Genomic DNA, 27,160 nt, shown 5'->3' with positions numbered 1-27,160 from the left:
CCCCAGCACTCACTTTCTACATCCCTCCTTCCTAACAAGACCTGAAATTTCCTAGCCAGGAGATTCTGGTGAGACAAGAATGAGCTCTGACTGGGTTAAGCGGTGCTTCTCAATCAGGGACAATCTTGACCCACTGGGACCTCTGACAATGTTTGAAAACATTTTTGGTTGTCAGGAGTATGCTACGGACATCCAGGAGAGACCAGGGATGCTGCTAAACATCCTATGATTCCCAGGGTAGTCCCCAAGGACAAATGATTATCTACCCCCAAACGTCACTCCCTCACCCATGTTAGAACACTCTCTCTCACCCAGGAGCTACAAGAAAAAGATTCTCCTGTCAGATGTGAAGAAGGACACAGGAGCTCTAGTTGTTGCTGGAAGCCACCCCACAACAAGGAAGCCAGCCTTAGGACGAAGTGGGGCAGGCAAACACGAAGTTCAGGGGATGACTTCTTGCCATGAGGGCTCTTAAAAAGATACACGACTTTTTGGACAATGACTCCCTTTTGTTCCCTCTCATCATATGGCCTTTTCAGCCCACAGCACACAAGTCAATCACTGTAAGATAGTATTTTGACATTCTGATTTCAGATGAAGAACATTAAGTTACTCAACATAGCAGTCTCTTGTCAAGAATATCACAGAATAAGAAGATTAAAGAAGTAGTTCCAACATGCCACTTCATCTGTAGTAGGCTAAGTGATGGCCCCTCAAATGTATGTCCACGTCCCAATCCCTGGGACCTGTGATTATTACCTTGAGTGAATGAATTCATATTCATCTTCTATGTCAAAACACGTGATTACATTAAGGATCATGAAAGAAAGTGCTTATAATGGATTATCAAAGTAAGCCATAGAAGTAATCAGATGGGCCCTCATGAGACAGGGAAAGGGAGTCTGAGGCAAGCACACAGCAGAGGCCACGTGAAGGCAGGCAGAGAGTGGAGTGACGCAGCCACTAGAAGCCAGGACCAGACTTTCCCCCGGTGTCCCCAGAGGGAAAGCAGCCCTGCCATATTTCAGACTTCCACCAAGGCCTGTCAAGCCTTCTCTTTCTTCTTTATCGAGGTAACAAAAGACCATTTTTTTATATTTTATGTACAAACTGTAGTTATTTATTTTCAGATTATTATTTACCTCATAAGAAATGTTTTCATTGCTCAATGATGCCCTTTTCTATTTGTGGAAAATGTCTGGGTATCTTGGGTTAGGCTGGAACACATCATAAAACTTCCCATTAAAATTAACAGAAATGTTTTTTCTTCACTAGCTTCTCACTTAGTGACAGGGTTTGTAGAAATGAATTAGGTAAAGGTATATTTATTTCCTCTATGGCCAATGCCTGGTAAGTAGTTTGATCTCTTGACCCTCTTCATTAATGCCTTGTCAAGTATATCATATGGAACAAAAAGTTTTTAAAATGGTTCAAATATGTCATCTCATCTATAGTAGGTATATGGTGCCCCCTGCCATCCCAAAATGTATGCCCACATCCTAATCCCCGGAACCTGTTGATGTTACCTTTAAGGAATGCAAGAGCTTTAAGTTGGAAATCAGTGATCCAGCCCAACCCTTTCACTTCAGTGAAGAGGTAACAGGGGCAAGAGGGACGAAGTACCTTCCTTAGATCATCCATCTGCTTGGAGTCCCAGCTAGAGCAGAATCCAGGTCTCCTGGCACCCAGTCCAGTATTCTACCTAAGGTTATATGAATTGAAGAAGAATGTGATGAATAAGGATGAAAACTTTTTTTTTTCTTTTTTGAGATATAATATAGGCACTCTTTAGCCAAGAAAAGGGAAGGGTGGTGAATTAATTAATAAATACCTGCAGGCGAAGAAAACATTGACTGACTAAGGGCTACCTACACCTATTTGGCACTGATAACAAGACCTTGATTATCTTTCTGTGAGTCTTACAACCCAAAGAGTCTTCAAGACTTTACCCAAGATTCTCTTACACTAGATTACTGGCACTATATCTCAGTTGTAGAACAGAAACTTACAACTAGCTCAAGTCAAATAGAGGAGGAATGGGGGTGTTGCGAAAAGGCTGCAAGACAAAAGATCTCATGGATACCCAAGGAAAGAAAACAAAGTTTAGGTGCACCAAATGAGAACCACAACTAGAAGCTCCCCCCACCGTTTCTCATGGGTCGCCACAACCTGCTCCACCCTACAGCTTCTTGCTGTAGACTAGCTTCCACTGCTTTCTTGTTCCCTCTGACTTGCATGTGACTCTTTTGGTGTAGTTCGGATCAACTCTATATGATCCTTCAGCCCAAGGATTCATCATCATCTAATTTCCTCAGAATCTCAAGGTCCCCATTCTCAGGAGAATTTAATTGGCTCAATCTAGCCAATGGAGTCTCTACATTGTTTTCTATTGGGTCAGCTGCTCATCCCACAAAAATTGCTGTTTGACAGGGACTCAAGTCTGCAGATTCTTCAAAGAGGGGTGCAGCAAAGAGGAAATGATCAGCATACGTATTAAGGTACTCAAGAATTATATAGCTCTTTTATTTAGTTCAGGCTACCCAGGAAGATTATGTCATTTCTGTATCTGAGATCTGTGGAAGAGATCACCACAAACTGTAAACAGAGCAGGCATCATTTAAAAATTTCCTTTAGCACTATGGGTCTAAAGCAAAACCTTACTACTTAGGGCTGTATTATCAGATTTTATCATTTGTCCAGAAATACCTCCAATTAGCAGACCATGAAGGAAGCCTCAGGAAATGAAAGAATATCTCTGTTATACAATATGGTCACTGACTTGTCATTATTTGGGGAAAGGAAGGGAGAAAAGGAGTAAAGGGAAGATATTAGCAGTCTTTACGTAAGTAAAAATTCTATGAACTAATTATGGTCAAAGCACAGTGCAACAGTTCGACACAGCAGTGGAAATTATAACAGCACTGGTTCCCCTTGGGTAGTTAAAAAAAAAAAAAGCTCACAGGGATTAAAGAGAGGGAGGATGAATAGGCAGGGCAGAGAAAATTTTTAGTACAGTGAAACCACTCTGTATGATACTCTAATGGTGGACATATGTCATTATACGTTTTTCCAAACCCACAGAATGTACCACACCAGGAGTGCACTCTAAAGTAAATGATGGACTTCAGATGATGATGAGGTGCCAATGTTTGCTAATTCTAACAAATATACTACTGTGGTATGGGATGTTGATAATGGGGGAGGTTGTGTATATGTAAGGGAAGGAAACATATGGGAAGTCTGTACTTTCCACTCAATTTTGCTGTGAACCTAAAACTGTTCTTAAAAAAAAAAAAAGTCTATTCAAAAAGGCCATGGTGACAGAACAACTTTGGCTCAACAAAACTCAAACCTACTCTAGACACTCTTGAGCACAAGGGTCAGAAACAGCAGGAGTAGAGTGAAAAACGGCAGGAATGGATCTTAACTATTATCTGGCAGCAGCTGCAGCCCTCACACCCTGTATAATAAAATTAATCAGTTCCCTGAGCTACAATTTCATAAATTCAGACAGCCAGATGCTTGCTTCCTCTGGACACAGAGGATAATTCCTGTTGGTTGTATTATGAGGTATTATCTGCTTCAAAGTCTAGTATGTGAACTCCTCAACCACCAGGAAATTAAATGCGAAAGTTTTTGTTGAGTCTCCCCCTAACTCTACCCTCAAGATATTATGCATTTCCAATGTCAACTAAAAATTTCATAGGGGAGATCTCCTCTCGCATATAAGATATGAAGGTTTTTTGGTTGCTGGGTTTGTTTGTTCTTAAAGAAGTTTTCATCCCAACTTAGACTGCAGGATATTCTAACAGTACCATACAGCCTCTGGCATTAATTTCATGGGCCAATTTTTCTTTAAACCCTTCCTTTAACAGATGTTCCTTTTCCTGTCATAGGGATCCTGGTCTTTGTCTTAATCTCCCCTACCTCATCTTCAAGACCACTCATTTTAGGGGCAAGGTAATCTCAAGTAACAGCTTGATTATGTATATAGGTACCCAGCCTAAATACTAATAAAGTGCTACTGATCATTCCTTGTCACACCCCAAGTACTGTATTTGGTCTGGCAATCCTCAGAAGGTTTAATTACATTTTTTTGGATAAGATCTCAAAAAAAAAAAAAATCAAAGAAAGAGTATGAGTCCTTTTGCTTACTAACTGTGGGTGAAGACCTTCGAAAATTTTCCACTAGTTTAAAAAGCATAATTGTAACCCTTGGCTAATTAAAGTTAAGACTTGAGAATAAATAGTTCCACATAATTACTTTTGCCTACATTTTCCTCTGCTTCTGTGCCTCCTTCCTTATAGTATAGATTTCCTCCTCTAAGCATTTGGTGAGGAAGATCCTACGAAAGTATAAAACGTTTACATGGGTTTTACCCATCATTTTCAATGGAAAAAGAAATTTACAAGCCATAAACTTAATCATTTAAAACAACATTTCCCAATAGTTTTGAGATATCTGTAGGGACTTTACAATCAAAGGGTTCAGGGGTCAAGTAAGGTTTCTAATTGTATGCTATAACCTCTCCTACAGCAATTCAGTGCACAGTGACTTGTTAAAGACTCTGGTAAGTATGGCATTCACATGATCATTCAATAAACATTCATTAAACGCCTACTGTGTGCTGGGCACTGTGCCAGAAATTAGTGATAAAATGTCAATCCCAAGCAGAGGCCCTTCTCTCAAGGAGCTGTTAGAGTGTTTTTCAAACTACAAATGGTAAAATCAATTAAACAGATAGCAATTAAGCATTTTTAATACTTAAGTAAGTAAGATAGAATAGAAAATATCATAATACATCATACATAGAAAGAGTAGGTGCTGTTAGGTGAAACTATTTAAAACTATTTATATATATACACACACACATAATATATATATGTGTATGTGTGTCCTAAATAGGATATAAAGTGTATTTCTTATTGTGGAACATAGTGAAAAAGTTTTAGAAGACCCTACTCTAGCAGAAGAAATACATCACAATAGAAATTACAATAAAATATAATGGGTGATTAAAAAAAAGAATAAGTAGATGATCCTATGGGAACATCAAAGAGCATTCTCAAACCTTTTTTTGAGCCTAAACCCGTTATCACTTAACACTTGTTAAAAACCCATGGAAGAGAGGATTGAATTCCAGCATTAACAGTGTGAGGAGCTCTGCTGATCTGCTCTCCAGTGAAAGTGGTGAAAATTATTAAAACAAGCATTTAAAGCCTCTGGAAGTGGTCCCAAGGGTAGACAGCAAATGAAAAAAATTCAAGAAAATCTATGAAAATTTGTTAACAGAGAGTCTGTGGTATTTAAACAGACCACTATGTACCCACTTCCTCTCAACTCAGCAAGACCCCACTCCACACTGCTTCAGCCAGAAAAGTTCACGCTCCCTCCAGCTACTAGCCAAAGGGCTTCCTTTCCAGAAGGAGCAGGACTTTAGCTTTTCTCATCTTGCCTCCAGTTGCCTGTTACTAAAGCTAAATCCGGGAGGAGTAAGACTAAAAGGTGGGGCCCCTTTCTTCCACCCACCCTCCACTTGCAGAATGACAGCTCTACGTTGTGTGTAGCACATTGAGAATAATGGGCCCTGAACACTCCTGTCCTAGTGGTTCCACCCCAGATGTGGCAAGCTAAGAAGGCCTAAGGCTGCTGCTCTCCCACCAAGTGCTCACGTCCTGGAGCAAGAATGTCACTCAAGGAAGCTTGCCATTGTCACCAACTCAGCTCAAGAGCCCTGACTCAGAGGTTTTGCCTGAAGAGGAAAGCAGGTCATAACAGATAGCTTCTAATCTCTACCCAAAGGAACTGACTTCAGTTGCAGCAGAGTTTGGAGACGTTCAAACCTAAGCGTGCTTCTCAAAGTAGTAAATGATGTAGGAAAAGGCAACTGAGGGGAGAGCTGAGATACAGGCTAAAGTGCAGGCCAGCGAGTTTGCAGGAGAGAGCTGTGAATAACTCAGGAGAAGCCCTGCTGGGCTGGGAACAAATATCAGACACTGCCCTCATAAACTATTCCTTCAAGGGAGAGAACAATTTGTAGGATTTGTTCCAGGGATGAAAGGCTGGTTCAATATTTGCAAATCAATCAATGTGATAAACCATATTAAAAAACTAAAGAAAAAAAATCATCTCAATGGATGCAGAAAAAGCTTTTGACAAAATTCAATATTCATTCATGATAAAAACTCTCAACAAAAGATAGAGGGGATGTACCTTAACATAACAAAGGCCATATGTGACAAACCTACAGCCAGCATTAGTGAAAAACTGAAAGCATTTCCCCTAAGATCAGGAACAAGATAAGGGTGCCTACTCTTGCCACTTTTATTCAATATAGTATTGGAAGTCCTAGCTACAGCAATTAGACGAGAAAAATAAATAAAAGCTACCCGAATTGGAAAGGAAGTCGCTGTTTGCAGACATTGTTGAAAGAAGTTGAAGATAATTCAAAGAAATGGAAAGAGATACCATGCTCATGGGCTGGAAGAATTAATATTGTTAAAACGACCACACTATCAAAAGTATACAGATTCAATGCAATCCCTGTCAAAACACCAATGGCATTTTTTCACAGAACTGGTACAAATAATTACAAAATTTGTATAGAAACGCAGAAGACTCACACAGTCAAAACAATCTTTAGAAAGAAGAATAAAGCTGGAGGTATCACACCCTCTGTCTTCAAACTATACTACAAAGCTACCATAATCAAAACAGTATGGTACTGGCACAAAAACAGACACATAGCTCAGTGGAACAGAATAGAAATCCCAGAAATAAACCCACATTTATATGGTCCATTACGACAAAGGAAGCAAAAATATACAATGGGCAGAAGACAGCCTCTTCAATAGTGTTGGAAAACCTGGACAGCTACACAGAAAAGAGTCAAACTGGACTACTTTCTCACACATTATACAAGAATCACCTCAAAATGGACTCAAGATTTAAATACAAGATCTGAAACCATAAAATTCCTAGAAGAAAACATACAGTGTGCTCTTTGACATTGATTTTTAGGAATATTTTTAAATACATCTCCTCAGACAAGGCAAACAAAGGCAAAAATAAACAATTGGGACTACATCATATTAAAAAGCTTTGCACAGCAAAACAAAGAGACCATTCAAAAGATGAGCACTGATAACAGTTCTCAAGGCAGCCACCAACAATATCACCACCACCCCAAGCTCTCCTAGAAGCTGTGCTACATATAAAATTTTACTTTTATTTTTACTAGATAATTTTCAAAAATTTATAAAATGTTTCCATCATTTAAATAAATTGTGCATTGGGAATAATTTAAAAGATGATTCAGGAAAAAAAGTTAAATGCATAATCTTAAATTATATGTATTCTTGGTTTTGTTTTTTTGTTTTTGGGGGGGAGGTAATGAGACTTATTTAATTTGTTTTATTTTAATGGAGGTACTGGGGTTTGAACCCAGGACCTTGTGCATGCTAAGCATGCACTCTACCACTAGCCATCCTCCCCTCTTTAAATTATATGTATTCTTATTAAGAATATTTTGAAGCTCTATTATATACATGTATTCTTGTTTCCCTGTATTCCACTCAGTCAGAAGTAGTTTCTTCATCTTCGAACTATTTGTCCTGAATGTTCTCAACTTCCCAGACTCGTCTCCTTTCCAAATGAAACTTCATCCTTCCCTGAGGCCTCTGGGATCCCTCTCTTTTCCCATTCATGATCCACTCCTATCCCTTCTCATATCACTTAAGACTTTTCTCCATCCATTGTTCTCCCTGTCTACCACCTCCCTCTTGAGGCCTAGACCTGACAGCAAACAGACAGATGACTGGAAGAGAGATGAGCATGAAAAGGAGAAATCTCCTGAGCCTCATGAAGGAGTGAGGCAAATCTCAAAAGTAATTCTGCAGCCTGGTCTTTAATTTTTTATTAAATGCAAATACCCTGAGAGGATGAACCATACTTTTAAACATTAATATGAATATCTTAGAAGGGACTTGCTGACAGTGAGTGAAGGTGATTAGGTACCACACCCAACCTAGTAATAGGGAAAGGCAGAAGAGACCGAGGTGCCAATGACGAGTGAATGAAAAATGTCAAAGACAAATTCTGCCCACAGCCAGACCAGGCAATTCCAAAATATTTAGCCTGCCATTTCTGGAATATTCAGTTATAAAGGATGGAGTACAGGACCAATAAGGCATGATCTATATACTATTTACTACAGAGCATTAACAAGATCACTTGATCATTCTGTGACTGTTACTTTGATTCTAAACCCATTCTTCAAATGCTTGTTTTAAACACCATCTTTCTTGGAAATCATTTTGTTAACAGAAAAAAAAAAAAAAGCTTACCTAAATTTTTATAAACACATAAGAATATGCTTTACTCAGTGTGTTCACCATAATATTAAGTACAAGACAACTTATTTTATATGAACTAAGAATTTAATGAATGGCAATAGCTTAACTATTTTCAGCTGCCACTAGACATAAAGTTAAATCTTTTCCAAAAACATGAACAGCTAATTATTAGTCATCTATCCCTCTCTCTTTACATCCAATAAATGTCAATATAACAGAGTAATTATGAAGGCTGCTTCTGAAGGTAGACTGCCAAGGTTTGGAATCCCCACTATGCCCCGTGACCTTGGGAAATTATTTAACTTCTCTATGCCTCAGTATCTGCATCTGTAAAATGGGAAAAACTTAGGAGGGTTACTGTGAGTAATAAAATGTATTAAAATACATAGAAAGCACCTAGGCCTGTGCCTGGTTCACTGTAAGCACTCAAAAAAATGTTAGCTATTATCGTCAGTTATTGCATTTCTAATAAAAAGATGATGATTTCTGCTAGGTAGAAATAATCTCTCTTGGGGAATCTAAATTGCCTGTCAGCAAAAGTGCACAGGAAAGCAAGGGAGTCAACAGTGAGAATAAGCAGCAATGCCCTGGACAGGCTGCACCACACAAACCTGAAAGCTACAAAGTTGTTTACTTTACTATACCACAAATATTAGAGTCAGAGGTTTCAAGATTTTGCTAAGCCAGTTCGGCTACATTCAAAATGTGGTAATACAAGATGGTTTGGTCAGCTGTCAAGTCATGGGTTGTATAAACACTAGTTTACAACAAAAATGACTATAAAAGTGGTATGGTTCTTACTGGCTATATTAAATTATACTTGAGGTCTTTTATTTTTCTAGCTGCAAATAATAGGGAGAAGAGTCTACTTGAGAGCAAGAACCAAATTTAAATAAACTGATTTCTCAACATAACTTGGAAACTTCAGTTCAGTCTCTCTTTATGTGCAAGACCAAACACAGTACAGTTTATAATTCAAAATCCAAACATCTCTAGCAAACTAGGTTCCAATCCTAGCTCTACCACTATTACCTGTGCTGCTCAAAATATTTTCATCTCTCTAAAAGAAAAGGGCAATGATACCCATCTCCTAGGACCAAAAAGAAGACTAAATGAGACAAATGTTAACAATAAGCAGTAACTGTAAACTGTTAATAAGTAACACAGGAAAATATCATTTGCTTGCACTCTGAGATTCTTCCTCCACAAACATAACGCTCATACAATAAAAAAAGAAAAGAAGAAAGAATCTGAGCCAAGAAATAAAGGGAAAACATAAAAAGAACATAATTTAAAATTCCTCCTATATAGCAGAAAAAAGGTTTTTATACCTGGGAGAAAGTGAAGATAAAATGCTATGTTACCAAAGCAAAGGAGAGTGGGTAAGAGTCATAGATATTTACTAAATAACACAAAGGAATCTGAAAAGAAACCAATTACTTCTCAGTCAGTATCAAAGATGAAGTTTATATGTAATTAGGAGCTCCAAGAAGGATGTGTCTATGATGGAATAACTCACAAACACAGAATTGGCTCTGATAAACTATAATTTAAAATTAGTACAATGTTAGGGGGGCGGGTATAGCTCAAGTGGTAGAGTGCATGCTTAGCATTAGGTCCTGGGTTCAATCCCCAGTACCTCCTCTAAAAATAAATAAACTTAATTGCCTACCCCCAACCAAAATACAATAATTAAATAATATAATAAGTAAAATATTTTAAATAAATTAATAATATGAGTACAATATTATAAATTAAATACTTTAAGTAAACTTAAAATAGACATCATAAATTCTATGAAGTTTTACACTTACCATTAATATTATGTTTTTTATACAATGATAAAAAAGTAAAAATAATGATGCCATGTAATAATAATGCCATGTAAAGGAGATCACATTGAGACCTTTACATATTTATTGTGAGATCTACACACATTTATTCTTTCATTCAACTGATATATAATTGCTGACTAAATGAAAAAGTATTCAATAACATTATTAATAAAAAAAAGAGTAAAACAAAAGAATACCACTTTTGCCTATAAAATTAGCAATTAAAAAATAATTCCTAGTGCTGGCAAGAACACAACTAAATAGCCACTCATACAGGTTTGTGGGAGTGTAACTGGTCAAGTTTTCTGACGGTAACTGGGAAAGTGTGTTAAAAGCTTTGGAAGTGTTTACGCCATTTCACCCATTAATCCACTTCTAGAAACTTCGCCTAAGGAAATAACCAGAGATGTACACACCGGCTGATATAAAAGGATGTTCACTGCATATTTACCTTGGTGAAAAACTGCTAACTATCTACATTTCCAACGGGAGATTAAATAATTTGTAATATAGCCATATGAAGGAATCAGTGAACTCCTGTCCCATTTTAGAAGAATATGATTTACAATTTTCTGTTATACACACAAATATATCCATATACAACCAAAAACTGGAAAGCTAAACACTGAAATGTTAACAATAGTCATCTCTGCGTGATACTGTTTTTAATTTTCTTATACTTTCCATTATTTTCCAAATTTCCTATGATAATCGTGTATTTTAGAACCAGTGCAGTCACCTTTGTGGTTTACCCAAAACACCGATTCCATTGAAGTCTATCAGGATAATTATCAGGGTAATCCCTCTCCCCTTGTCAGTGACTGTGTCCCGGCCAGGGAGGCACAAGGAGACATCTGGGGGATGAGGCTTCCAGGGCAAGGTTTCCTTGCTCCTGAGAAGAAAAGTGGAAGAGGTACTGCTTTCTTCTGATCACGGTCACATCCATATGTGATTCATTTATTTATCATTCAATACATGTTTATCTGAACACCTACTGTGCAGTTCTTGAGCCATCTCTAAATAGGGAGATTATTTTGCTATTATTTCTAGGAGTCCTAACTTAATAACTTTACCAGTTAAATACAAAAATCTTAATTATCATCCATCTTCCACTTTGTTCTTCACAGGTAAGAGAATTTGTTGGCTAAATGGCAGTATTATCCAAGAAAACAAAACCAAACAAATTTACCACCACCACAATAAAACAGATCAACTGCACAGGTTAAACAAAACAAAACAAAAACAAACAAAAAAAGACAAGACAGCTTCAAGCCATCATTACCCTATGACACATTATGGACAATATTACAAAAGACAAGAAGAGTATGAAAGTCTGGAAGAAAGATTAAGAGCTTCGTTTCTCTCCTGCTAATTTTAACGCTGTGAAAAAAATACATGAATTTTTCATTTCAATGCACCTAAGAATATACTAAATCTAATAAGAGGTTATTAAAGTCACAGAGGAATTTTAAGTGCCAAAACTTGCTATATGTATTCATGCTGGAGATCTTTTACAGAAGCAAATACACACTGCCCTTGTCTTTTTAAAAGCACTTCCTAAAATCCAGATGACTTGGGGGCTGGCTACCATTAAGAACTGCTGTATAGCTTTGTAATATATAACAACGTCCTTACGGACCACTGGGGTGTGTATAGTTCTTTGCCCCTACACTAAATGGCCCCACATGACCATATTTTTTTAATGTGACATTTACTGGCTCATGTTTTAACCAGGAAAAATGCTAAGAAAATACTCATGATATTTTTCAAAAGTTAATTTTTCAAAGGTAATATGGACATATCATTATAAATCCACTTAAACACTGAACAAGTTACTCGTGGTTCATTTCTACAGAAATACATCAAATATACTGAGGTTATTAGAGGAAGCAAATATCTTCCCTCTCAAGAGACTTTCTCAATCTATCAGTATAAAAATGATGATGATGATAGTAACAATTATCACTATGGTAGCTAACACTTAAACAGTGCTTATTCTACACCAAGGACAACTATAAACTCTTCAAACATATTAATTTCCACAATCCCAATTAATTAGGCAATTAATCAATCAGGCAATTTCCACAATCCCATGTTATAGTTGAGGAAACTGAAGCAGAGAGATTAAATTTCTCGCCTAAGGTCATGTATCTTGTGAGACAGAGCCATTCACTGAGACACACATCACATATTCACACACATCACAAATCATTGATAACACGTCACAAAAGGAAACGAAGGTTGAATATAAAAAAAGTAACTTTAGTTTGTTTTTACCTGTAACAAAAAAGCAAAATTTTTCAGGGGCCTCAACCTAAAACTTTTGGTTTATTTTCTTATGGGGGAATTATCATTTTATTCTGAGCATCTGCATTCCTCACTTACATTCAAACTGCTTAATTGTTCTCTCAAATCTCTAATAACCCCACTTCATCCCACATCATCAGTCAACAGTCTCATTCTAAAATTCTCAGTGGGTCCTTCCAGCTATCAGAGGCAACTCTGTCTGCTTTTCCTATTTACACATCCCAACTCTACCCACCCAAACTTGTGGGGGAACCGCAGTCCACGTCTGCCTCTGCCAAAGGATAATGTGAGCAAAATGTTTTCCGTACAGTTAAAAGAATTCCTTTTGTCAGATCAATGTGATGATGCTGGATGAACTGAACACTTCCCTCTGACCACCTCACCACCAAATGTTTAAGATGAAATTGCATAATTTCCAAAATGGAAACTATTCAAATTGCCCTCAAGGAGTTAAACTAGAAATTTTTCTTTTTTGTCTATAACAGAAAGGCAGGCAGTTGTAGACAGAAGCTGCATACCTGCAATACACTTTTTCCCTGAATAAAGATATATTTATATTCTCTTATGTAAAGATTCAACATAGATATCCAAGATAAATGATTTGATATAATATATATATATTTTTTTTTCTTTTTTTACCATTGCTATAAAGTAGTAAAATCAGTTTCTCCAATTGATAAGGTTCCCCTATCTTCCCAAGTTCAATTCACAATTTCTCTCAGGAGCTCTGAAATTTAATTTCTCAGCTATACAGATTCATGTTCCCAGTTCCTGATAATCTGATAATCCTGATAGTATTAGGACAGGGTATCTGACATAAAAGTAAAATGTTGGTCATTTAACATTAACGAATGGGATATAGAATTATTTCATTTTTTTTACCTAAAAACATCCTTGCTTTCCCTAAAACAAAGTCTAATGTTTGGGCAAGGAAGAACAATTTTCAAAGTAGCATTTTATTTACAATTTCATTGTCCAAGTGATAATGTTTTGTTTATATAAGATGATGTCTTTACTATGATCATATACAGCAGAACATTAAACCTGCTATAGCTACCGTAATAACTATTTGCTCCAGCAGATCTTAATAGTCATACATAACATATTGATATGTTTTATTTCTCTCTCCATGTACTTGAAAACCACTGGACCATTTCAAGGTCATCACTCAATCTTAGCATGCCCTGATACAAACTCCACTGGCAAGTTGCACTCTCATGCAGGAGTTTGTGGCTTTGTGTTTTACATACATTTCCTTTTACATGTTCTCAGAACAGGTAATAGGCCTCACTGTCTAGAAAATAGGAAAGACATAGAGGCCCCAAATGACATGTGTTCTGATGTCAAAGAAGACTATGTGACAAAGAAAAACACAACATATTTGAAAAGAAATACTCTTTTTTCATTGCTCCTTTCGATTTCACATCAAATCCATATATCTTTGTTAATATATTTTTTCCTTATCCAAAGGTTAAATTGAAACTTTCCAACAGAGTTTCAGTAAAGCATAAATTAGGAAACTACATATCCTGAGTGCATTACAGTAAGTCAAGCATATTAAACTCCTCTGAGCATAGCAAAGTGCTCTCAGAAACAACAGTTCTAGGAACAGGAGAAACACATGGCTAATGAACGTAAATATCCATTCTAACAGGAGGGGCTTTAGAGGCTAAGTGCTAAAGAGGGCAAAGAGAACTTTTTGGCTGAAAGTGGAGAAAACACAGGTAGGGTATACTGAGTTAGCCAAACAAGCATAGGTCATGTGTTGGGACAAGACTGGGCTGGTTTTATAGCCAGAGCATATACCAAAATAAAGAACATCAAACATGAACACCAGCATTCACATTCAAGACATTCACAACTGGACGGGGGCAGGCTAGCTGTCATCCACAGAATACCTTATGGTATGTTATATCTGAAATATTTCAAAATTATAATTAGGTTCAAAGGCAACTTATGGCTTTACTGGTTTCAGGAGTGGAGAAATGCTTCATGACTCTAGTCGATTCTCTTTTTAAAAAACTCCTAAAATTCCTTTCATTTCAAGTGGCAAAATTAGTCATAGTCACTGAACTTAAATTAAAGCTAAAGTGTGAGAAGTATTGTGTGGTATGGGAGACTCAGCAGAGCACTTAACCCAGACTTGGGGTGTCAAGGAAGGTTTCCAGAGAAAGGGCCTGAACACTATGTGGGAGCTTATCAAGTGAACAGCAGGCAGAATGTTACAGGCAGAGGGAACAGCATGTGCAAAAGACTGAGGCCAGAGGACTTGTCAGTAGACAAAACACAGACTAACAAGACATAAGGAAACTGTTTAAGCATCTTGCCAAAATCAGGCATTACTCCTTTTTCTGGGCAAAATTTACATTGAGTTCTTTTTTAAACAATAAAAACAAACATTTTAGGGCATCTAGAGAGAGAGGCCAGCCAAAGGACTACACTACTGGTGCTTTTGTAGTTTGACCTCACCATTTATATCCTTCCAATGGAGATATTCTTTTCTTTGTTCCTTCCTTCCTTTCTTCCTAAGATTTTCAGGAATCCCACTCTCTTAGAGAGAGACAATGTCCACATCCTACAGCCAAACTCTGTTGGCATGTTTGGGGAACTGCCTCAAAGGGAGCTGATGTTAACTCTTTATTACCTTGTCTGGAGAAAAATGACAGACTGTGGTGACATCTAATCACCTCCATTACTTTATTTGAGTCGGGCTCAATAGAGTAGATAACTTCTCTATAATTTGTAATAGAAACATTAAAATAACATCAAGCATTAACTTCTAGATAGATTTCTCAAAGGAATTTGCCAACTATTACAACTGTCTGCTGTAATATGTAAAATGTATCTTTAGGAAGAAGGGTACACAGCTCTGACTGGGGTTTATAAATGGACAACAGACCACAATAAAATTCCTGGATTCTCATAAGAAAAGAAAGCATCGTGAATGATAAGTGATAGGGGGACTTCAGGCTAAAAAAGTAAATTTGACCAACGTTGTCACCTTGTTTAGGCAATCAGTGGATGGATCTGGAAGAAGCTTTCAATACTGGTAAGGAAGTTGGACTTTATTCTAAGAGCAATGGGAAGCCACTGAAGAATTTTTAGCACAAAAGTGATATAATTTTGCAAAGATCACATAGAAGCAGTGTAGAAAACAGCTAGAAGAGAAACAGGAAGACCATACTATAAGATAGAAGACCACCTTTTTAGTAATTGAGGCCTAATCCAAATGTATGGAAGAATGGAGAAGAGTGCCTAGATATGAGAGATACTTAAGAGGTAGAGTATATGATATTTAGTGTCTGACTGAAGATGGCAAAAAGGAATAGAGAAGAATTAAGGATTATTAGGGAATGACATGCATGGTACCACCATGTACTAAAAGAGGGAACAGAAAAGTCAGGACATACTTGGATAGAAAGATGAGTTCAGTGTAGGGCATGCTGAGCACAAGATTCTTGAGGCATCCACATGAAAATGTGCAATGAGCAAAGGGCTATATGAGAATGTAGCCTAGGAGACAGATCTGAGCTAAAGATACAGATGTGGGAACTATCAACACATAGAAGGTATTTAAAGCCATGGAAATGGAGCAGATAACCCAGGGAGAATGAAAGAAAAAGAAGGACTGGGCCAAGGACATAGGGATGTGAGAGCCATGGAGGATTTAACTGATATTTAATTTAAAAAATGAGGAGGGGTATTTAATTTAAAAAATGAGGAGGGGAGGGAAGTTAATCATGACAATACTCATGTTAAGCGAGCAGAGTCTTGCATTCAGGGGGAACTTGCACTGATTCTCCTGGGGAAAATTCGCAGACCTTTAGCAGGAAACAGGAGGACTGCCCACCCATTATGTTCCTGGCTCTAGTTTCCAGGTTCAGTCTGCCACCTTCACAAGAACTGTGGTCATCCAAAACAAATAATCAGTAAAAACAAACTGGCAAAATCATTGTTGTTCTAGTTCTCTTTTACTTACTAGATTCAAAACTAATACCATCTGTGCAGTGAAGCAATGTATGTTCCTTAAATATAAGAATCATTTTTGTACCACTAATGCAATCCAAAAGCCAAATCAGGGCAGCAAAGACATACAAGTAATATCAGATGTAGTTTCAACTGCTATAAAACACAGTGATTCTACATTTTAGTTCCAGGCTTTAAAAATAATGTAGTATATGTGGTTTTGAATAAGATTCTAAACTGCAGTCATGTACTTAGACTAGTTTTTTTCTATTCAAGTGTTGACAGGAAAAAATATAGATTTAGTCTGATCTTACAGGCACACACCATTTACCCAACTTTTAACTTGATTTGAACCTTAAGGGTCCTCTTGCAAAGCAACAAAAGTGTGCATAACTAAGGTCAATTAATAACTCGTTTCTAAAATCTACTGAATTTTTAACTGGACAGTATCAAATCCCTATAATTTGCAATGAGCAATAATGAAATTAAAATTTTTCCAGTTTCAACTAGGATTTTCCCAAAGATCATAAACAGTGCATTTTAGGAAATTCTGATTCATCTGTATATCCTTTTAAGTGCTTCATTAACAATGACTTTCTTGCTAGATATAAGATTAGATATAATAAATAACCACATTCAGACCACAGTTTAGTAAAAAGCTGTCTAATTCAGTACTGAAATTATTATTCAAATTTAACTGTCTTCTAGGAACAAAACTCTGTTTTCTGGGCCCAGAATAGGTTCTATCTCTCAGTCCCTACTTAACCTTTCTTCAAATAAAGGTTACCAACAATATAGCCTTGTTCATCACCAACATAAAAGATCTCTGTATACTCAAAACTCAGCTCCTTCTGAGAGTCTCTCCATTTTCAACCCATCATCCATTTACAATTTACATCCACTACAATGTTTGTGTCACTGATACTACAGCTTCTCACTGTCGTGTTGGATTACCTCTGCTGGCATATTTTTCTTGCATCTTCTACACAGGAAGGTACCTTTTCCCAGAATGCATCGTGAACTCACGGGGGCTCATCATCTCTCTGTAAGGCTTTGTACGCAAAAGCCATTTGATATGAGTGTCCAGTTGATTCTATGATCTCCCAAACAGAAGGAATCAAAAAGAAATTAGGTTCTCTAATATCTGGTTCTATATTAAACAATTAGCAGGTGACATAATTACCTCCACCTTCCTTATCTCACCCTCCTGTCCCCATCCATTGAAAACTAGATGACTAGATTCAAGCAGAAAGAAAACTGATTATCATAAGGCCGATTAAGAAAAGGGAAAGTCTGAAGAAACAGAATTAGGAAGATAAGAAAAAAAAATGATCAAAGTGAAATGAATAAGAGGAAATTCTAAGCCAAAAAATAAAAAGTAATAAGATAGGTAATAATAAGGCAAGAATTTCAGACAAGAAACCACGAAAAAGAAGCCTGTAGGAAATAAATTTAGTCTCTTGCTTAAATTGATCACTAAACCACAGCTCACAGGACAACTAACAACTTTAAAATCCCAGTCCAGAGACCTGTGGTTATCCCACCCTGGTACTTGTTAGGCCAAATATTACTGCTGACTTGGGGTGCTCCCGAGTCAATTGAGAGGACCACCATCATTTCCATTCCCTGCCAAGAGACACATCAGTGACTGGGGGCTGGAGCGAGAGCCAGTGGCAAATATACCACAGCAGCCGGCCAAGGACTGCTCAAAAGAAGTCTGGTATTGAGGTTAAAATTAAATGAAATGGAAGGGAAATAAAGACAAGGGAGGATGAGAAGAACAAACACAGCATCAGAGTGGGCTCCTTCTACACGCAGGGGGAAGCAAACATCTGGAATCATTTGGTGCTGAGTGCCACCAAATTTAAGACTTTGTTCCTCTCTTGCAATTACTTTAGTAACACCATACAAAGAAAAAATAGACCTAAAGGCTAAAATGAAGGGGAGTGGTTACAGTGGGTATAACAATAACCATTAAAAACACATATACACACATTTTAAAAGTAACAAAGCAGTTAACTGCACAAAGAATCCTGATTGACTTGGAGATGTTCATCCTAAATTCTGAAGTCAAATGAGGAAGGTGCAGACAAATATGTATCAGAGCATGATAACATTTTTGTAAGAACATGTCTGTATAAGCACAGGATAAGTCTTTATATGATTCCAAAATAAGTGATGGTATTATGAGTGAGTTTTACCTCTATTTAATTTTTCCTGTGTTTTTCAATGTAATTAAAATAACAACAATCCCTTAAAACAAAAGAAAAAATATCCCTTTCCAGGTCATTCAGTCTTTACCTTGAACTAAATGTGTATCCAATTTACAAAGAACCCCTTTCACACAGAACACAGCTTTGGGAGAGCTGTTCCTACCCCATGGAGAGGAGGGGCCACAGGCCAAGCCCAGTTGCATTACAGTGGAAAAAACACAAGCTGTGGATACCAATGGAAAGGTCTGAATCCAGCATCTCTTGCCACTAGTTCAGTGACCCAGGGCAAACTATATGAAATTTCTGAGTGTTCCCTTCACTTGGCTTCAGGAGTGGAATAATATTTACCTCACAGGGTTGTTTTGAGGATTCTCAAGAATAGCTCCCACACACGATGACACAGACTGGTGGGGTAGGTATCAGGGAGACTATGAGGCTTCTGAACAATGTTACACCTTTTATTATCTCATGAAACATTCTGTTCTGAATACTGCCAGATTGTTTCTCACTTTTACTGACCAACCCTCAGCCTATCATTCCTCAGACTAATTAGTGCTCAGCAGAGCAGCCTGGTTACTGATGCTTCCTTCTGAAGCATCTGACCCTACTACCTCCGGGAGAGAGCAGAGCAAACATCCAGCAGAGTGAAACAGGGAAGCAGGTGTCAGGGAACAAATGTGTGCTTATCCAAGTTCTCTGTCCTACAAATATATAAGCAAGCCCAGGAGGAGGAGAAAACAGCTCTTCTAGGGGCACACACTGCAGAAGCATGACCAAGTGAACAGCTTGAAATCCCAGATACTGTTACAGACTCAGCTTGACATATTGAACTTCAGCAGAGTTTGCAATGTAATTGGTGTTCACTTTTCAGTGTTATTGTTTTAAAACCTTTAAGGACGCCCACCAAAAACTTTAGTATTCGTAAGTGTGCCTTGAACCTGGAAAAGTCTGGAACCACTCAGATAGAAAATAAACAGCGAGAAGTTTGAGGCAACTATCTATAAAGTGTTGCTCAGAAAGACTTTTTGCAATGATGGAAAATCTTTCTCTGTATCATGCCATCCAATACCACGGCCACTACCCACAGGTGGCTACTGAACACATGAAATGTGGCTAATACAACTGCGGAACTTAATTTTTAATCTTATTTAATTTTAATTTACATCATCAAATGTGGCTGCTTACTGTTACTGGATGGTACAGATCTAGAACACTGGTGTAATGACTTGTGTAGCTCAAAAAGAGTAGTATGTGGATGAGTTAGCTAAGTATAAAAGCTAACAGATAAGAAGAGAAACACACACACACACACACACACACACACACACACACACACACAAACCCCAAGAAACAAAAAGCCAGCACCATGTTAATATTTTGTTGCTTCATACAGAATTTACCTCGATGAAGCTGAGGTACTATCTCAACTGAGTTGAGATCTGATCTCAACTTGTCTTAGCTCAGGCTGCCTTAACTAAAACACCATACACTGCGTGGCCTAAACAACACAAATTTATTTCCTCACTGTTTTGGAAACTAAAAAGCCAAAGATCAAGGCTCTGGACATTTTGGTTCCTGGAGAGAGCCTCTTTCTAGCTTGCAGATAGATGCCATCTCTCTGTGTGCTACCTGACTTCTTTGGTGTGTGCACCAAGAGAAGGAGGTCTCTTTTCCTCTTTTTATAAGGCTGCCAAATCTATCCGGTTAGGACTCTACCCCTACCTCACTTAACCTTAGTTACGGATCCAAAGGCCCTATCTCCAAATACAGTCACACTGGGGGTTAGGGCTTCAACATATGAATCTGGACAGAGGCAAAATTCAGTCTATAGAACCTTTCATTCTCCCATAACTAGCTCTTTTATCATGAGTTCCAATATTCCATGAACCATATTTCTCGCCCTTTTATTCACAATCTTCTTCAAGAGGTTTAATTTTCTGCCTTTTCTTACCACTCTACCAGTTTACACTTGAGTAAAATTTTAACCCTGTCATCACACAACTTGAAATTTACCAAGATTAAAACTTAGATTTGGCCCTCAAAAATGGCTTCTTACCTCTTAAACTGATTGTGCAGAAAAGAGTTAACATAGCAGGCCTGAGACTGCTCTCCTTAGAAAGAACTGCTTATAAGGCTGGCCCTTGCCTAGGGTCTGGGAACTTGGATACTGGAAGAGTTCCCACCTCCCTAACTGCTAAGAGGGACTTTCTCAGCCCAAACTGTTTGTACAAACAATGTGATTTATGCTGAACATCTGCTTTCCTTCTGAGGGTATGGAACTCTGGTACCTGCTAGCCAAAGGATGACTATGTGACCAGACCCCAAAATAAACTTTGGGTATTGAATCTCTCATGAGCTTCCCTGATGGGTAACATTTCACATGTGTTGTCACAGTTCTGCTGGAGGAATTACACGTGTCTTGTGTGACTCCATAAGGAAAAGACTCTTAGAAGCCTGGTTTCACCCAGACTTTATCTGATGTACCTTTTCCCTTGGTTGACTATGCTTTGTATTCTCTCCCTGTAATAAATCATAAGCATGAGGATAACTGTATGCTGAATTCTGTGAGTTTTCCTAGTGAATCATCAAACCTGGGGTTGTCCTGACGACCCCAAACATATCAACCCACTTTCTTAATTCAAATCACCAAACATCTATCCCTAGTAAAAAGAACCCCATATTCCTACATTTTAATCTTCCCAGGTTCCACTCCAACCCATAATTCTCCCAGCCCTGGCTTTACCCAGTCTATTTTCTACAATTATCACAAGTAGTCAGGCTAAGATGACCATCAACTCTCTCTCTCTCTGGACCAGGAGTCAACAGATGCAGGTAAGAGCAGGTATTCAGTTCCACAAATTGGGGGTGAGGGCAGGGAGTTAGAGGAGTGGTTAAGGGTTAAATAAAAATGTGTAGACTGGAATAATGAATGCTGAAACCCAATCCCATCCCCAGAGTTTTCTATCCCACTCAGGCCCTAGAACAATGTTACAAATGACAAGCAACTCTATCAGCCTAAGAATAAAGATATAAAGATACTTACATGAGAGGTTCCCCCAACACTTGGCCCAACCAGTTCATCTTAACAGCAATCTAAATATCAGTTAAGTGTCTCCATGCCTTTGGAGCTTCCAATCACCTTTTCAGTTCTGTTCTAAATATAAGCAGACAACCAAGGACTAATTACTAGACATCTGAAGAAACCTCTAACATAAAAGATCAAAACCAAAATGTATCATAAAAAGCAACATGGAAGTCATATAGTGGAGGAAAAAACTTTAAAAACTTTCTTGAAAGTCCTAATATTAATATCTTTAAAGCAGATTGGAAAAAATACTATATCCATAGAAACAAGGAGAGAATACTAATTTTAAAAATTTTGAGAACAGCCTTGAAAATTAAAAATATAATAACAACTCAATAAAAAAGAATTTAAAATTGAAAAAATGTCTCAAAAGTTAAGCAAAAAAGACAATGTGATGGAAAATAGAACATAAGAAAAATCAGAAGATCAGTTTTGAAGGTCAAATTCCAACTAAAGGAACTCCAAAGAAAATGAAGATGAAGATATAAGTAATCAGACTTTTCTTAGAACTAAAAGACAAGCATTTCCAGCTTGGAAGGGCTGACCAAGTACACAACACAATGGATGAAAAGAGGACCACATGGAGTATATCATGAAACTGTAAAACACTTAAAGTCAGCAGGAAATGGAACAATGCCTTCACAATTATGAAGAAAAATAATTTCCAACCTGGAATTCTATACCCAAACTATCTATCAAATATGACTGCTATAATGACATATTCAACAGGCAGTGACCAGAAATAACTTACCTCCCACACATCATTTTAAGAAGATACTTGAGGATGTGCTCCACCAAAAGCAAGGAGTAAACCAATAAAGAGGATATAATAAAAAGAAGATACAGTATCAGAGAAAGGATAGAATAATGAATGATAATAAAAGAAAATCCTAGGATGGCCGCAAAGAAGTTTTTAAACAAAGAGGGAGGGGTTATTTATATCTGTCCAGATTTCCATCTCAAAATTGAGAATTTTATGTAAATATTAAAAGAGTTAGAGGAAACCTCCACAAACTCTTAAATTTAAAAAAGAGAAAAGAAAAAAGAGGGAAGCAAAACCAACAGCAGTAGTCATTGCAGTATACTAATCTTTCATGTGGATGGAAATATCCAAAGTTCTTCTGAACAAAGGATTACCAGATCAGCTATGTGCTTTCAGAATTACCAACTTTAGGTAACAACGTGGTGCTTGACAATGATTGGTTTCAATTCCCCTGATCAGAAAAAAGTGTTCAATAGAAATTAAAGAACAAATGTAAATGAGAGAGATTTCACTGGCTTCTTTGGATAAATGTTGCCTCTTTTTAATCAAGGACTAAGGATTGTTTATCAACAGTCACTTAACTGCTCTACTACCTAACTGAGATGCTCCCTCAAAACTCCAGTTAAGAAATTCAGTAAAGACAAATAAAATTTAAAATTTGGTCAACAATAAGCTAGCAAACCAAACCAAAACAAACACCTGCCTCCCCCCTCAGCCCAGAACTATTTGGCCCAGTTCATTCAAAGAGGTGCCAGTGGACCTTCTTAAATTATATTCTATTATATTTTTAAATTTGAACAAAAAAACATACAAGATTTCATAGGAAATCAAAGCACAGAACATAACTCTAGAAAATACTATATTGCTGAATTGATACTTCACCAGTCATACCACTGAGTGGAAAATGAGGAGAAAAACAAATTAGAGTGGTGCACATTTTGAATGCTTGTTCCACCCTGGTCTAGCTGAAAGACAAAACCACAAGAAACATGCTCAGAATCATTTAAATAAAATTCTTTCCTTAAATACAGCATTTTAAAATGTCAAACTAACGCAATCCTAAAATAGCAACTATTTTTAGTGTTTCTTTAAGTTTTTTAATTGACCAATGCAATTGGATTCCATTAACAGCTAATTTTTGCCAAATTTAACTCTAACAAATTCATTTAAGTTAAAAGAGCATAAAGAAAGAACAAAATACTTATACCATATTTTTGCATTCCTACTATTCAAAAGCAGCAGGACCAAATTTTTTCAGGCTGTGAATAAACACGTCATACTTCAGGCTAAAAGCATATTTTATTCCAAAATTAGGAGTGAAAATGAAGCTCAAAAGAAATGACTTCCCAGCCTTGAATTCAGTGGCATTAATATTAATGACAGACCCACTCATTTCAAAGGCATGTCCCAGAGTGTTTATATTATGAAAAATGGGTCTGGAATGTCATCTTCAGTAAATTTTAAATTGTTTAATCTGAGGTTTTGCTAGATTTGTAACAGCTGCACTTGTGTTTACAACTATAATAAGGCCTTTACAGCATGGCACTCCTTTACACATTTTTTAGATCTGGTTGGTACAAACATGTTGTACCGATCAATGGAAATGAGTTTAGTATCTCTCTACAGCTGTAAGTTTAGGCAGAGTAAAGTTTTGTTTTGGATTAACATTGTACAACAAATGCATCATGGACCTTCAGAAGTTTTATGATATTGGTTACAGAAGGATAGGATAAAAACTCCCATTCAGATACAAACATTTGGAAAATGACTCAATTTGTGTTTGTGGAATTCAAATTTTGTTTGGGGAAAAGATATGCATATCAAATACACTGTGGGTCTAATTTGTTTGCTGGCATCTGTTGAGGGTCTCAGGGCATGTTACCAAGCAGAAACTGGTGAGGCAGTATTCAAAAATTACATTTCTTCTAATGCCTCTATTAACACAGTAGAAAGATGCAACAAAGAAGCCTGCCAAAGACTTGCTTAAGAGTGCATCAATAGGAAGCATCAACAACCCCTGACATGGGGCTGCTGGTGCAATGAAAAGAGCACCAGAAAAGGGTTAGTTTCCCGGGGTTACAGTCAACAGCTCCACCACTACCTCAGTTTCCTCCTCTGCAAACATTTCAAAGAGAAGTTATTATGGAAGGTAAATGTTTTCTGCTAAAATCAGTTGAGTCTGGATAACCAGAAATGCTTGGCTCTTTTAGTAACTGAAAAGGTTATCACGCCATAAGAATTAGGCACATGTAAAAGCTGCACAACAGAAATAACCCCAGCAATTCTTCAGTAGCTATCCTCTTTTGGGCGATCTCTGGGGAATCCCTAATCCTGGTCCAAATTAACTTTTTTGAAAAGGCTCCACTCTAGTTTCCTTTTTGTTTTAATGTCTGTCTTGCCTTAGCATGTATGGTTACTGTAAAAATCACACACAATCTATGTGAAAATAACTGGAAAGAGTGAAATACATTTCATAGGGCTTATACCAAGTAATGTTAGAAATGAACCAAGAACTCAAAAAAAGTGGGAGGGAAAGTGCTTATAAAATCAATGAACTTTAAAAAAAAAATCAATAGAACAGAAGGTGTGATTTCTAAATTGCTTATGATATATTATTGTGTAGGATAATAATAATAAGCTTTTTTCTACAAATATGAAACTTTGAACTCTGACAGAGAACACAAACTATTGTAGTAATTTCCCCAGTAGGTATGATAAATTTGTACTGAACTATCTATTTTTCTAAGTGTTAGTTTGACATTTCAAAATGATTCAAAAGTTAGTAAATCACTTTCAACAAAGCTCATAAATTCAAATGTCCACAACAGGTAAGTAAAATGAATGAAGCAATCAGATGAGCTTGAGGCAACTGGAAGACAAAGCAGTATCCACAGAAGACAGCCAGGACTTAGCTCCTGCCAGCTGCTGCCAAAAAAGACGTCAGATTTAGTGTTGCCAAACAGCTTTTCATCTAAAAGAAAAGCTGAAAATATGGACTTTTTAAAGGTAAAATAATTTAGTGTTTAAATGTTAGTGAATGACTCAAAATATTTTAAACATCATGCAAGCCACAAAAACATATCTGCAAAGCAGATCTGGTCTCAGCTTTACCATCTCCATCATATTTGTTCTATACAGATCTATTTAAAATATCATTACAAGATTAAAAAGAACTTTGGTGATTTTTTTTAATGCTTCAATTATACTATGATTCATGTTAATATATTCAATGGAGTTTGTTTTTTCTTATAAAAATTACCTTAATTTCATCAAGCAAGAGAAGTCATCTGGCCAACTGCAAACGGGAGACAGGAAACAATTCTTCTTTTACCAAATACCCAAGTATGCCACGACAACCCCTTCCCCCAGTGCATTCTGGAAGACAGCCTCAGCTAGAACAGGAATCAAGTCTGTTTTGTTCACTATTATATCCCCAGTATATAGCACAGTGCCTAACTCATAAGAGCTGGGTGTACAGAGTTTAACAGCACTCCTCACATCTGGGGCAGATGAATACTTCTCAGCTCCTTGACTAGGCTGTTTATTAGTCCATATGACTAGGTTCTGTCCAAAGGAATGAAGGCATAAATGAAATACCCTACTTCCAGGCCTGGCCTCTAAAATATCCCACACAGGCTTACACCTTCTCGCTCGATACACAGGGCTGGAAGCAAAGGACTGAGTCAGTGCAACTGGAAAATGGAAGGAGCCTAGAGACATCAGCGAATCTACAGAAAATCTGTACCACAGAAAACTGCACAAAAGGGACAAACAAGGTCCTGTGACATCGGCAAAAACTAGCACTTGTATTATGTTAAGCCACTGAGATTTACTAGCATTTACTTTGACTACTACTGTGTTCAGTATCTGTTAAATGAATGCCTAAGTAAATAAATAAATGCCTCAGCCAAGAAAAAGCCTAGGCAGCAAAAGTACAAAGATGCCTGTCCCTCACAGTTGGTTGACAAATGCTAAAGTAATGATCTTCAACCCTATTAAAGACATTATGGCTTTCAAAACATATGAGATTGTGGAAAACAATCACAAAACTACCACAAAGGCAATCAGAACAGTTAAATGAGACTAGAATCTCCAAGAATTTATGTGAACCTCAAGAGAGGCAAAAAAAAGCATGTAACAAAAACTAATATCCATTTGCAATTAAAAAAAAAAAACAAAACCACAACTCACCCAACTAGGAATAGAAACTTCCTCAGCCTGAGAAGGGGCACCTACAAAAAACTTACAGCTAACATTATACTTAATGATGAAAGAAAGAATACTTGGAAAATTCAATATTATTAAGCCATCAATTCTAATGTGATCCACAGATTCAATGCAATTCCAATCAAAATCTCAGGAGGGTTTGCTCTTTTTTTTTTGAGATATGGACAAGCTAATTCTAACACACATATGTAAATAACGTAGAATAGCCAAATAACTTGGAAAAGAACAAAGCTGGCGGACTTATACTACTTGATTTCAAGACTTATGAAATGGCTGTAGTAATCAAGGTATTATTGACATGTACGTAAAGAAATGCAACAGAAAAAAAGAGTTCAGAAATACAGCCAATACAGCCACACATATATCGTGTGATTTTTCACAAGCTCCAAGGCAATTCAATGGAGAAAGA

At 37.1% G+C, this 27,160-nt stretch overlaps 1 protein-coding gene across 8 annotated transcripts in view; it reads right to left on the bottom strand.

Annotated features, from left to right (window-relative positions):
• Positions 1–27,160, bottom strand: part of FANCC (FA complementation group C) — a 182,714-nt gene that overhangs the window by 137,776 nt on the left and 17,778 nt on the right. The window contains exons 2-3 of one of the 8 annotated variants that reach the window (XM_032477467.1): positions 21,720–21,830; positions 1,527–1,702 (exon numbers count right to left, since the gene is read on the bottom strand). The exons of 3 other annotated variants lie outside the window; for them this stretch is intronic. The gene's annotated coding sequence lies outside the window, so the exon portion shown is untranslated. Of the gene's footprint in view, positions 1–1,526; positions 1,703–21,719; positions 21,831–25,783; positions 25,809–27,160 lie in introns of those variants that run through there. 4 more of the 8 variants (XM_032477466.1, XM_032477469.1, XM_032477468.1 and 1 more) reach the window with 4 other exon arrangements.

The sequence above is a fragment of the Camelus ferus genome, chromosome 4 (genome assembly GCF_009834535.1).
Source record: "Camelus ferus isolate YT-003-E chromosome 4, BCGSAC_Cfer_1.0, whole genome shotgun sequence".
Taxonomy (NCBI): domain Eukaryota; kingdom Metazoa; phylum Chordata; class Mammalia; order Artiodactyla; family Camelidae; genus Camelus; species Camelus ferus.
This window is presented reverse-complemented; position numbering and strand designations above follow the sequence as displayed.